We start from the raw sequence: 10861 nt of genomic DNA on the forward strand, positions 1-10861 counted from the left end.
CTGTTAGGGCTAGACTTAATGTTTTTCTGAATTTTAACGTTTTGAGAAATGCATTCATAAGATTCCCAGTATATGCTGTGAAAGATTGCACAGAAACACTGAAAGAGTCATCAACATTTAATAAATATTGGAGCACCTGCCAGAGTGTGGTACTGCACTTGCACTCCTTGGCGGGCGGGTGAGGTTCCTCCATTCCAAGTTCCTGGTCTATGTTCTCATTAGGTTCATTGTTTTCCCTCTTAGGTAACTTCCCCTCTTAGTCCTCTCTCTGAATACCCAGACTCCAAAAATGAAAGTCCTGAATCGTGAAAAAAATTCTAGTAGTTCCTGTTGTCTTATAGCAAGCTTGTCACATGTTTTGTGTTTGATTCAGGAAGCAGGTTAGTGTTTTCAAACACTGTAGCAATCATCAAGGTAGATTAGGCATTTTATGAGTCCCTTGGCCTCTGTTTTGAATCTGTTTCTTCAGAAAGAGGTAACCAACTATAAGGAATAGATGGTCAGGGCAGAACTCAAAGTTGAGTGGCAGCTGTTTTAAGACTCAAGCCTGAAAGAAGTATGTAGCATATAAAATATTTGTAGTAATGCAAACTTAGCTTAGTGGATAAATGACTATGCTACTTGTCACTTCAGTTGTCCTTAGATATCTTCCTACTGCCTCATTGCTAGAATTGAAATTTAAAGGAGGACTGCAAATGAAATTCTTACAGTTATTGCTAAGAGATTGGTTAGCCACTGCTGCATCTAGTTTATGAAAAAAATTGTGGCAACTAATAATGACAATCAACAAATATATAGTGCTTCCTAAGTGCCAGACCTTCTTCTAAGCATTTTACATGTTTGCTTAGTCCTTATAAAACCCCATCAGCCAGATCCTATTATCATCCTCCTTCTCCAGTTGAGGAACAGAGGAGCTGAGAGAACTAGCCAGAGGGGAAGGAACACAGAGCTGAGCTATGCTGCCAGGCCACTTGGCTCTGCAGTCTGTGCTCTACACCCAGGGCAGCAAACTTTGTAAAGGGCCAGAAAGAAAATACGTCAGGCTTTGTGGGCCAGTCTCTGTAACAACTACTCAGCTCTGCTGTCTAGCACCCAGGTATCCATAGGCAATACATAAATGAATGGATGTGGTTGTATTCCAATACAGCTTTGTTTATAGACTCTGAAATTTGAATTTCATATAGTTTTCATATGTCATGAAATATTACTTTTCATTTTATTTTTTCAACCACTTAAAAATGTAAATAATCATTCTTAACTCCTGGGTGTATCAAAATAAGGGGTGAACCAGCTTGGCCCTTGAGTGGTGGTTTCCAACCACTGCTGAAAACCCCTCCGGGATGCCGGCTTATGACTCTGGGAGTTTAGTATGTCAGCAAATGATTTGCCGGCTTTAAAATAAATCCTGTGGGTAGGATACTGCATTATTTGTCTCCCAAATTTACTAAGTCTTAGAAAAGACTGCGGGAGTTAACACGGGTTAGAGAGAAGACTGTCAGGTTTGTAGATAGGATGTGGGTCATATTCATTTTGGGAAGTCATTGGAATCCTAGGAACCTTTGTAATCATCCACTCCAATCATGATGTTTTACAGATGGAAAAACCAAGACTGAGAGAAGGCAAATGACTGGCCCAAGCTCTTGAGGGGCTGACCTAGCCAGATATAAATATTACCCCCTTCCCAATTAAAGTTGTGACATTATCTGAATATGCCTCTCAGAGAGGATTCCGTCCTTTTGCAGAATATCCTCCTCAATCCATCTCTATCATCTCTACTCATATTTTCAAGACAAAAGGCAGTGTGGGCACTCTCTTGTCCCTGGAGAAAAGTTAATATAAAGCACTACATTATCCAGGCAGATCTTCTTCACTCAGGTAAGTGGTGAAAGAAATAGTGGAGCTAAGTAACTGTAGTTATCACACCATTTCCTGCAGTTGAATTAATCACAGGTCTAAGGTATCGGGAAGAAATGAGCAAAAATAACATTTGCCAGATTAAGGTCTCAACTTTTAGTTCTAATTTAGGTGTGGCATTTCATGATTTATTGACCCCCTGCCTTAAAGAGAAACTCAGATCTCCAAATTTGAGTGGAAATGAGTGTTTGATAACAACACAGGTAACCAATAAATACTATCTTCATTTTCTTTTGATTGCTGGAAAAGAGTGTGAAGACTCAAATTTATATTTGGGAATAAAAGACACCCTTTTTCTCTAATTGTCCAGAGTAAAAGCTCAGTTAATCATGCAGTTATGTAATTATTTTCAAGGGATAGTAAAACTCCCATCATTGATGTTTTAGCACTTTCATGTAAAGTGTTTAACCAGTTCCTGGCACATTGTAGGTGATAATGAATCATCAGCCACAGCGGTTCGATAGAACTTTCTGCTATGATGGAAATGTTCTATATCTGTACCATCCAATAACTAATCACATGTGGCTATTAAGGTTGTGAAACGAGAAACTAAAATTTTAATTTAATTTAAATTTAAGTAACCATGTGGCTAGTGTCTATCTTATTGAACAGCACAGGAACCCTTCCATCTGTGTCGGCTGCCTTCTCCCTGGATCTCAGAAAAGTGAACTCACTCTTCTTGCCTGGAGTAGGCATGACGAGCAAGATAAATCAAAGCACAGCAGGAGCAGTCGGTCACAAGTCCTGTGGCAAATGCTCCTATGTTAGTATTTCTACTGAACAGGCTCCTACTGACCTGTTCCTTCCCTTAGTGAAACTCTTAGACTGGATGATCATGATTAACCAGGAAGCAGATTTTGGAGAATACGTGTATATAAAAATATACATGCTTTTATACATGTATGTGTGCATGTATACGGATGTGTGTGTATTTGTATTTGGGTTCTCTAGAGAGAGAGAACCAATAGAATATGTATGTAAATATATGAGGGGATTTATTAGGGGACTGGCTCATGTGATTGTGAAGGCTGAGGAATCCTACGATAGGCTGTCTGCAAACTGGATGCCGTAGCGTGGCTCAATCCAAGTCTGAAGGCCTCAAAACTAGAGAAGCCAATGGTGTTCATGGTGTAAGTCTTGGAACCCAAAGCTGAGGAGTCTTGAGCTCTGATGTCCATGGACAGGAGAGAAGAGTGTATCTCAGCTCCTGGTGGATAGAGAGAGCAATTTGCCTTTTTTCTCCATTTTGTTCTCTCTGGGCCCCCAGCAAATTAGATGGTTCCCGCCCATGTTGAGGGTAGATCTTTCCCACCTGGTCCACTCAGGCTCTCATGCTAATCTCTTCTAGAAACACCCTCATGGACACACCTAAAAAGATAGTTTAACCAGGTATCTCTGTATTCCTTAATCTAATCAAGTTGACACCTAGAATTAACCATCACAGTGTATATATATACACACAGTATATCTCTGTATATATTTCTTTTTTTTCCCCTGTAGCCATTATAGCTGTCTGTAAATGACCATCCAGAGGTGAACTCCCCATCACTGCAGGTGATCAAGCAGAAGCTGTCAGCGATGCTAAAGGGAAGGGTTTGTACTTTGGGTAGGGGGTTGGATGAGATAATGCTCTATAGACTACAAAGTATTTTCTAGGGGTCTTCCCTTGACTGTAGCCAGCCATACCACTTGATAGATTATTCCTGCTTTGCAGGATGAAGAAGCTGAGACTCTGTGACCTGCTTTGGTCACCAAACTAATAGCAGCAAACTCAGTGCTCATCTTCTGACTTCACATCTTTTCTCAACCTTCCGTTGTTCTCTCAGGACTCTTCCTTCTATGTTCTGCAATTCTGTTGGATCAAGAATTTGGGGGAAATTTTTTTTCTATTTCTGAATAGAATGTGTTTCAAAAATCAGAATGTTAAATATAAAGCAACTGCCTAAAATAATGGACACTTATGTAGCTCTATTACTGTCAATTATAAGGGTTAGTTTTAGAGTAAACAATTACTTTTTTGACAAACAGGATGTAGTTATGCAAGGCCAAAGGGAGGTTAAGAAACAAATACAAGAACTGGCTATAATTAGTCCTATGGGAAGCTTACACTGATTCTCAAGTCTCTACAACTTCTGCTTGTTTTCATCACCATGTCTGGGACCAGGTAGAGAGGAAAAGATTGAATACCAGAGCTGTAGTCCCAGGTAGAAAATCACCATGTTTAGCATCAGAGTTCTCTGAGGATGAATGTTCCGAGGAACATTGGACTAGAATATTACAGGGTGTGCTCAACTCTTAAAGATTGTGCTTTAGAAGCTGGTTGTTTGCAACCTAGGATATATTCTCCCATAAAAGTCACTTTGAGACTGGTTCCCAGGCAAGCCCTTGAATGTTCTTGGAAGCCCTTAGTGTTCTTCTGAAGAGAACAATCATGGAACCAGGGTAGAGTGGGGTATGGAGGACTCACTTAGGGCTTATTTTCTGCCCATCTTCATCAGCATCTTGGTTCCTTTATCCCACTAGTCCTGATGTCACAAAATCTGCACAGAACCAGAAGTAAAGTGAGAAGCCAGATTGGGGATGAGGCGGGGGAGAGGAGTAGATACAGTCTCCATCTGCTTAATTAGTATGGGGGAGGGTGACTTGGAGGAACACGAAAAACAGAAGAAAAATTCCAAATTATAGCACTGGGGAAGGAAGAATGACTGTTCTTGACTTCTACACACCCAAGTGGAGTAGATATTTCCAGAAAGCCAAAACTGCATGGAATTTATACATAAGTCAGTTATGTGTGAATTGGGCATTTCTTAATTAAGAGTAAAATATCTCCTTATTTTATGTAATTTCTTTTTGGGAAGTTACTTGCCTGTTTTCCCTTAGAAGTCAGTGGCAAAACTGAGAAAGGAACTGGGTTAATTGATTCTCATATCTGTATTTTGTATGAGAAGCTACAAGTTGTGATATTGCAATTTTGGTAAGAAAAGGATCAGTTATGCTATATTTTAATGCTGTATTCAAAACTCATTTAATATACACTAAAAAGCAGTGGTTTGTCAGATATCTAAGGATCTATATGGGAGAAACCATCTAACTATCCTAGTCTGAAACATATTATCAGACAAACTATAGAAATTTTAGCTTTAATTACGTTACATGTTTGTTGAACTTGCTGGAATTACTGTTCTATGAAGCAACCTGTACTGTTTCCATTTTTATTAATATGGGCGGGGGTGGATAACTTTAAACTATACTTGATTTTCTCAGAGCAAAAGAGAAAAAAAAGATGGCTTTTCTCTTGGTAAGTGAAAGAAATTTGGGGAAACTGAATTCTCTAGGAAGCTAAAGCTACATATACAGCATAATATTCTATTAGTCTATACCAGTATCCTAAATGGAGAAATCAAATGGTCATTTCTGTATACACTTTAAAAATCTCCAGGTTGAGAACATATTTTTCCATTTTTAAATAATTTCCTTTACCATATTTATTAATTTCTAAACTTCACTCTTAAATGTAGAGGATTCATAAAACAAATGTACCTCACAGGGCCTGGTTTTCCAAAGCCTTGCAGTCTCAAATATTGACCTTGCAAACAGGAAATTTTCCCCAGGCTATTGAGTCTCTGTTGCAAGATAAGAATTGTGGCACAGCAAGGTTGCTGGCTCAAAGACAGACAAGTTACTAATTGATATGTAAAGTTACTAAAAAGCTGCTGGAGGGAAAAGGAATGTTGGCTAAATCAAGCCTTTGTTAGTGGATCACTTAATTGCCTAACAGAATGTTATCTGACTTGTTTTTACTGAATGTTACCATATTCTATTGTAAAAACTTGTTAAACTGTACTTAGCAAAACCCCACCTATGTCTCTTCCTGTAACTTCTTGGTCTGGAGAATAAATGCAAAAAGAGAACCCCAATTCGTGGTTTAATTTCCCAAATGGAAAGATGCCTCACGCTTGAGAGTCCTGGGATATTAACCCCTTTCTGGGGATTCTCACTGCTCAAAAGAGATGGGCTTTGAGTAATCTTTGGCAGCTCCGTCACCCAGGAGAAAAGGGGTGACAAATCTGTGGGAGGCAAAGCAACACTTAAATTTTAGCTCCCCTCCCATAAAGCATTCAGATAATAATTTATAAAAGCAACCATTATAGATATTCTCAAACTGAAAAAAAATGGGTCAGAAGAACTGCACAGATTAAGAGCTTTCTTTTTTCCAATTAGTTGAATTAGAACATTTGAGTTGTCTGTCTAACACCACATACATATCTTTTACTTACGTGCATTTTCAGGTGAGGTCTTACAGGTAGAAGCTGGTGATCCTTAGAGGAAGGAGTCCTTGTAGGATGGCCAAATAGAAGAATCAAGAAGTATAAATTGTAATAGGAGATGAATCACAGTGTCCTCTTGATCCTTGGCAATCAGTAACCAACAATAAATGTATTCCACAGTGTAGGCAGATTTCCTATTAGGCTCCAGAGAGGCTTTCTATGAAATGTTCTTATTTCCTTGTTAGAAAGAATGACCTTAGCTAAGGCAGCCAGCAGCCAACAGCTACAGTATTAAACACACACACAGGTCAATATCTGATGTTCCCTCAGAATTATTACCTCTATCAGAGACTTCTGAAGACTTGCAGAGCTGCATGCTGCAACAGTGGTATGCAGGAGCTGGCTTGTACTGGCTGGTGAGAGCCAATTTTCAGGAATTTTTCAAGCCCATTGTTAAATACTATTATAACTTGAATTTTAAAAAAAAATTTACTGAAAACCCAGGTAAATAAATACCCTAAACACCTCACTTTGTAATAATTTTGCTACACTGGTACTATGTAATGGTGTGCTGTGGGACTGTAACCGCCAGCTCTGGGCTCAGTCATGACATATTAGTAGCTTGACTTTACCATGGTGGGAATATTTACACCACGGAAATCAGTTTGTGCTACAAATAAAATATTGACTTACTGTCTTGTTGACCATCTACTTTTTAAAAAAATTAATATTATTTTTTTACATTCTATGATGTTGCAATGCAGTTGGGAGGGAGAGGGAGGGGGGAAAGGGGGAGGAAATGTGATGGAAGAAGGAGGGAGGGGGAGGGGTGGGATTGAAGCCTGTGGCACCCCCCATATTCCCACAGGGGAGACCAGGGGGCTTCTAGCAGTGGCTTGGTCATTGCCAGGCTCTGGTCCTTCTAGGTGTTATATGTGTTCTTTGGTGAAATGAGACCTTACTAGTTAATATCAAACTTTGTCTCTGGTTGTGGGTACTTTGTTTTTTCTTTCAGTTCTGTGTTGGATTATTTGCTGTTCCCACCACTCAGACTCTGTGCTGGAACTAATTTGTTGTCCTTTGCTTACTTCCAAAGTGGGGGAACTTCCTGTGGGGAACAGCACTTGAGCTGTGTGATTGAGCTAAATTGCTGCTTTGCTGCTGATTCCCTAGGGAAAGCTTTTTGTGCAGCTCAGGTTTTAATGGTTGACTTTATAGGTACTTCCAGTTCTAGTGAAATCTGGTGTACCTGGGTTGTGTAGAAACACTGGTCTGGACCTGAGTCTTTTCATTGAACTGCACCCCATGCAATTCTATATTCCTGACCAGTCTTCTCTGAGTGGTCCTACGCTGATTGGAGGGCAGATCAGCTGTCCTTACTGTGCCCCAGTGTTCCCCCAGTGGGCCTGTCTCCCTCACTGCCCATGCTGCAAACACTTTCCATGGGAAGGGCTGTGCTCCAGTCCCTTGAGATGACTCACTGGCCTCTGAGTGGCTCCTCGGCCCTATGTGGGTCCATGGGAACCCTATTAGTGGTCTTGCTGTCCTGGGGGCCACCAAGGCTCTCTTCTCCCCTGCTGCCTCCAAGCAACTTCATCTGAAGGGCACAGCTGTGGCTATTGCCAGCTCCTGCTCCACGCACTCAGCAGCTCCAGCCTGGAAATGGCCAGGATTTGAAATGGTGGGAGCGATTTTTTCTTTCTCTCATTATGGCTTCTCCCACCTTCATCCACTCTGTAGGTCTCTCCTCTTCCCCTGAGCTCTAGCAGCCCCAGCTTTGCTGTCATTGCTTTTTTATAGTTATAAATCCGTTGATTTGTGGGAGAGAGTGACGCTGGGGATGGTCTATTCTGCCATCTTGACTGGAAGTCACTGTCTACTTTAGACTTGGAGTGGACATGTTGGAGAAAAATATTAATAATGCAGGTTAAAGTTAAATGTGTGTCATGTCTGCAGCCATTGCATTGTGAAATGCACAAACAGTTGAGGAAATATTTTTCCAGCATTTTAAATTATTTTGATGTATTAGAACTGTCTATTTGGCTTTATGAAGAACTAATTTCACCATAACTAGCTATGAAAAAATTAGAATAATTTAAATTTAATTTTAAAACATGAAGTTGATTTGAATAATTTCCAGGATTTTATAGATAATAATGTAGAATCAAACAATGTTCCAATCCCTGCAAAAAGCTGAAAAGAAAACACTATTGCAATCAGTAGTCTTGAAGCTGAAATAATTTTCAGTTTAATGAAAGTACTTTTGTTTTTTTAGCTTTATTATTTATTTATTTATTGGCTATGAATATTCATGAGATACAAAGCTGATTGTCACCCTTTGTGCCCATGATGTGAGGGCCAGATTCATACTGGCAGCATACTCATTACCACAAATTGCATTTGTACCCCGTGTTCCCCACCAGATTATCCCCAACCCCTCTCTCCCTCCCCCATTCCTCCCGACTCTACTTTGTAGCCCAAGGAATGTTCTCTCCCTCTGCAAGTGCAAACACACTATTGTGGTCTTTTTCATGAACGTACTTTTTGAAGATAAGAAGTAGTTTAACAGTAAATCACATATCAGATTTATTTTCCCAATAAATTTATTAGGAAAGTGTTAGTAAATTGGGAGGCAGCTCCATTTGTCAAATCATGGTTAAATTCTAACCATAGGCTCTCTATGGACATAAAAGTTTTGCAACAGAATCATTTTGTAAGAATCATTTGACTACATAAAATTAACAATAAAAATTACTATATATTTTATTTGTAGATTGTGTACTACACACCTACTACAGATGGTTTGTGTCTCTGTATCAGTCCATTTTCTGTTGCTTATAATGGGACACCTGAAACAGTAATTGTTAAAGAAGTAAAATTTATTTCTTACAGTTTTGGAAGCCAGGAAGTCCAAGGTCCAGAGGGCACACGTGGTGAGGGCTTTCTTCATGGTGGGGGCTCTGTATGGAGCCCCCTGGTGATGTAGGCATTCACATGGTGAGAATGGCAAGAGGCCTTTAATGTGCTCACTTGATGGCTTTACATCAGTGCCCCTCCTGTGACAACCCACTAAATCATTAGCCCGTTACTCCATGAACTGGTTAATCCTTTCAGGAGAGCATGGTCCTCATGATCCAATCACCTCTTTCAACAGTGTCATCGTCTGATTTCCCACCCTCTTAACACTGTTACAATGGGGATCAAACTTCAGTGAGTTTTGAGGGGACATTCAATCCACAGCAGTCTCTCAAAATTTATATGGTGAAATCCTAGCCCCCAACATGATGTATTAGGAGGTAGAGCCTTTGGGAGGAGGTTAGGTCATGAAGGTGGAGCCCTCATAAATGGGATTAGTGCCCTTATAAAAGAGGCCCCAGAGAGCAGCCTGGTCCCTTCTACCCTGTAAGGACATGATGTATTAGGAGGTAGAGCCTTTGGGAGGAGGTTAGGTCATGAAGGTGGAGCCCTCATAAATGGGATTAGTGCCCTTATAAAAGAGGCCCCAGAGAGCAGCCTGGTCCCTTCTACCCTGTAAGGACACAGCTAAAAGGTACCATCCATGAAGCAGAAAGAAAGCCTTCCCCAGATACTGCATCTGCCTTGATCTTGGACTTGCCAGTCTTCAAACTGAGAAATTAACTTCTGTTGTTAATAAACCACCCAGTTTATGGTATTTTGTTATAGCAGCCTGAACTGAGAGACCATTCTTTATGTCAGTAACTATGTATGTACAGTAAGGATTTTTTTTTCTCTCTTGGAGAGCCAGTCGTTAAACATTTACCAACACACCACTTGCTGCAGCCTAAAGGGCAGGACAGGGTCATTTGAACTCAAGGACTTAGAGAAATAGATTAAATGGGCTTCAGCCTGTGGACTTGATATTGACTGGTAAACCAGAGGATAGCATGTATCACAGAGGATTTTCAAGCATATCTAGGAAAATTTCAAAAGTTTATCTTTAGGGCCCTCACATGCTCTTTCCTATTCTTGTCTTCCTGGTTCTGGAAGCAGCTATCACAGGCTCTTAGGTCTCCCTCCTGTGCCTCTGTGATTATCCAAAATCCCTGCTTTGAGCCTTCGAGCTTTAAAATCACAATTATACCCCATTTAACCTCTTATCCACTAGGTGCACAAGAACACTTGTAGTTGTTAAAACTAATTTTATTAAAACAAATACTGTACTGCAAAATGTAAGCATCTGGCAATAGAACATTTTTTTTCACTTGAAATTAATTTTTAATAATGGAATATGTGGCACATTTAAAAAAATGAAATAATACATGTTTATTAAAGTGTGTAAAATTCAAGGGTACTTCAAAATTTTGTGGAAAAATGTAATGAAAAGATAATACAAATCTTTCCATGAACTTTTTGAAGACCCCTTGTACAAATAAAAAAGAAAAGAAAAATTACTTACCACCCAGAGAATATAATTGTTAATATTGTGATTTTTTCATCCTTCCAGGCTGCTTTCTATGCATAAAAATAGTATCATCCTTTTATACTATTTGGTAACTTGCTTTTAACTTAATATAGTGAATGAACATTTCCATTTTATTCAATATTCTTAGTCAACACCACTTGAGATGGCTGCAGAGTATTCAATTGTATGATCCTTTTACACTTTAGTTAACCAATGCCATGTTACTTAGATTATGTTCAAATTTTTATTATTCCAT

The sequence above is a fragment of the Cynocephalus volans genome, chromosome 6, assembly GCF_027409185.1.
Source record: "Cynocephalus volans isolate mCynVol1 chromosome 6, mCynVol1.pri, whole genome shotgun sequence".
Classification (NCBI taxonomy): Eukaryota; Metazoa; Chordata; class Mammalia; order Dermoptera; family Cynocephalidae; genus Cynocephalus; species Cynocephalus volans.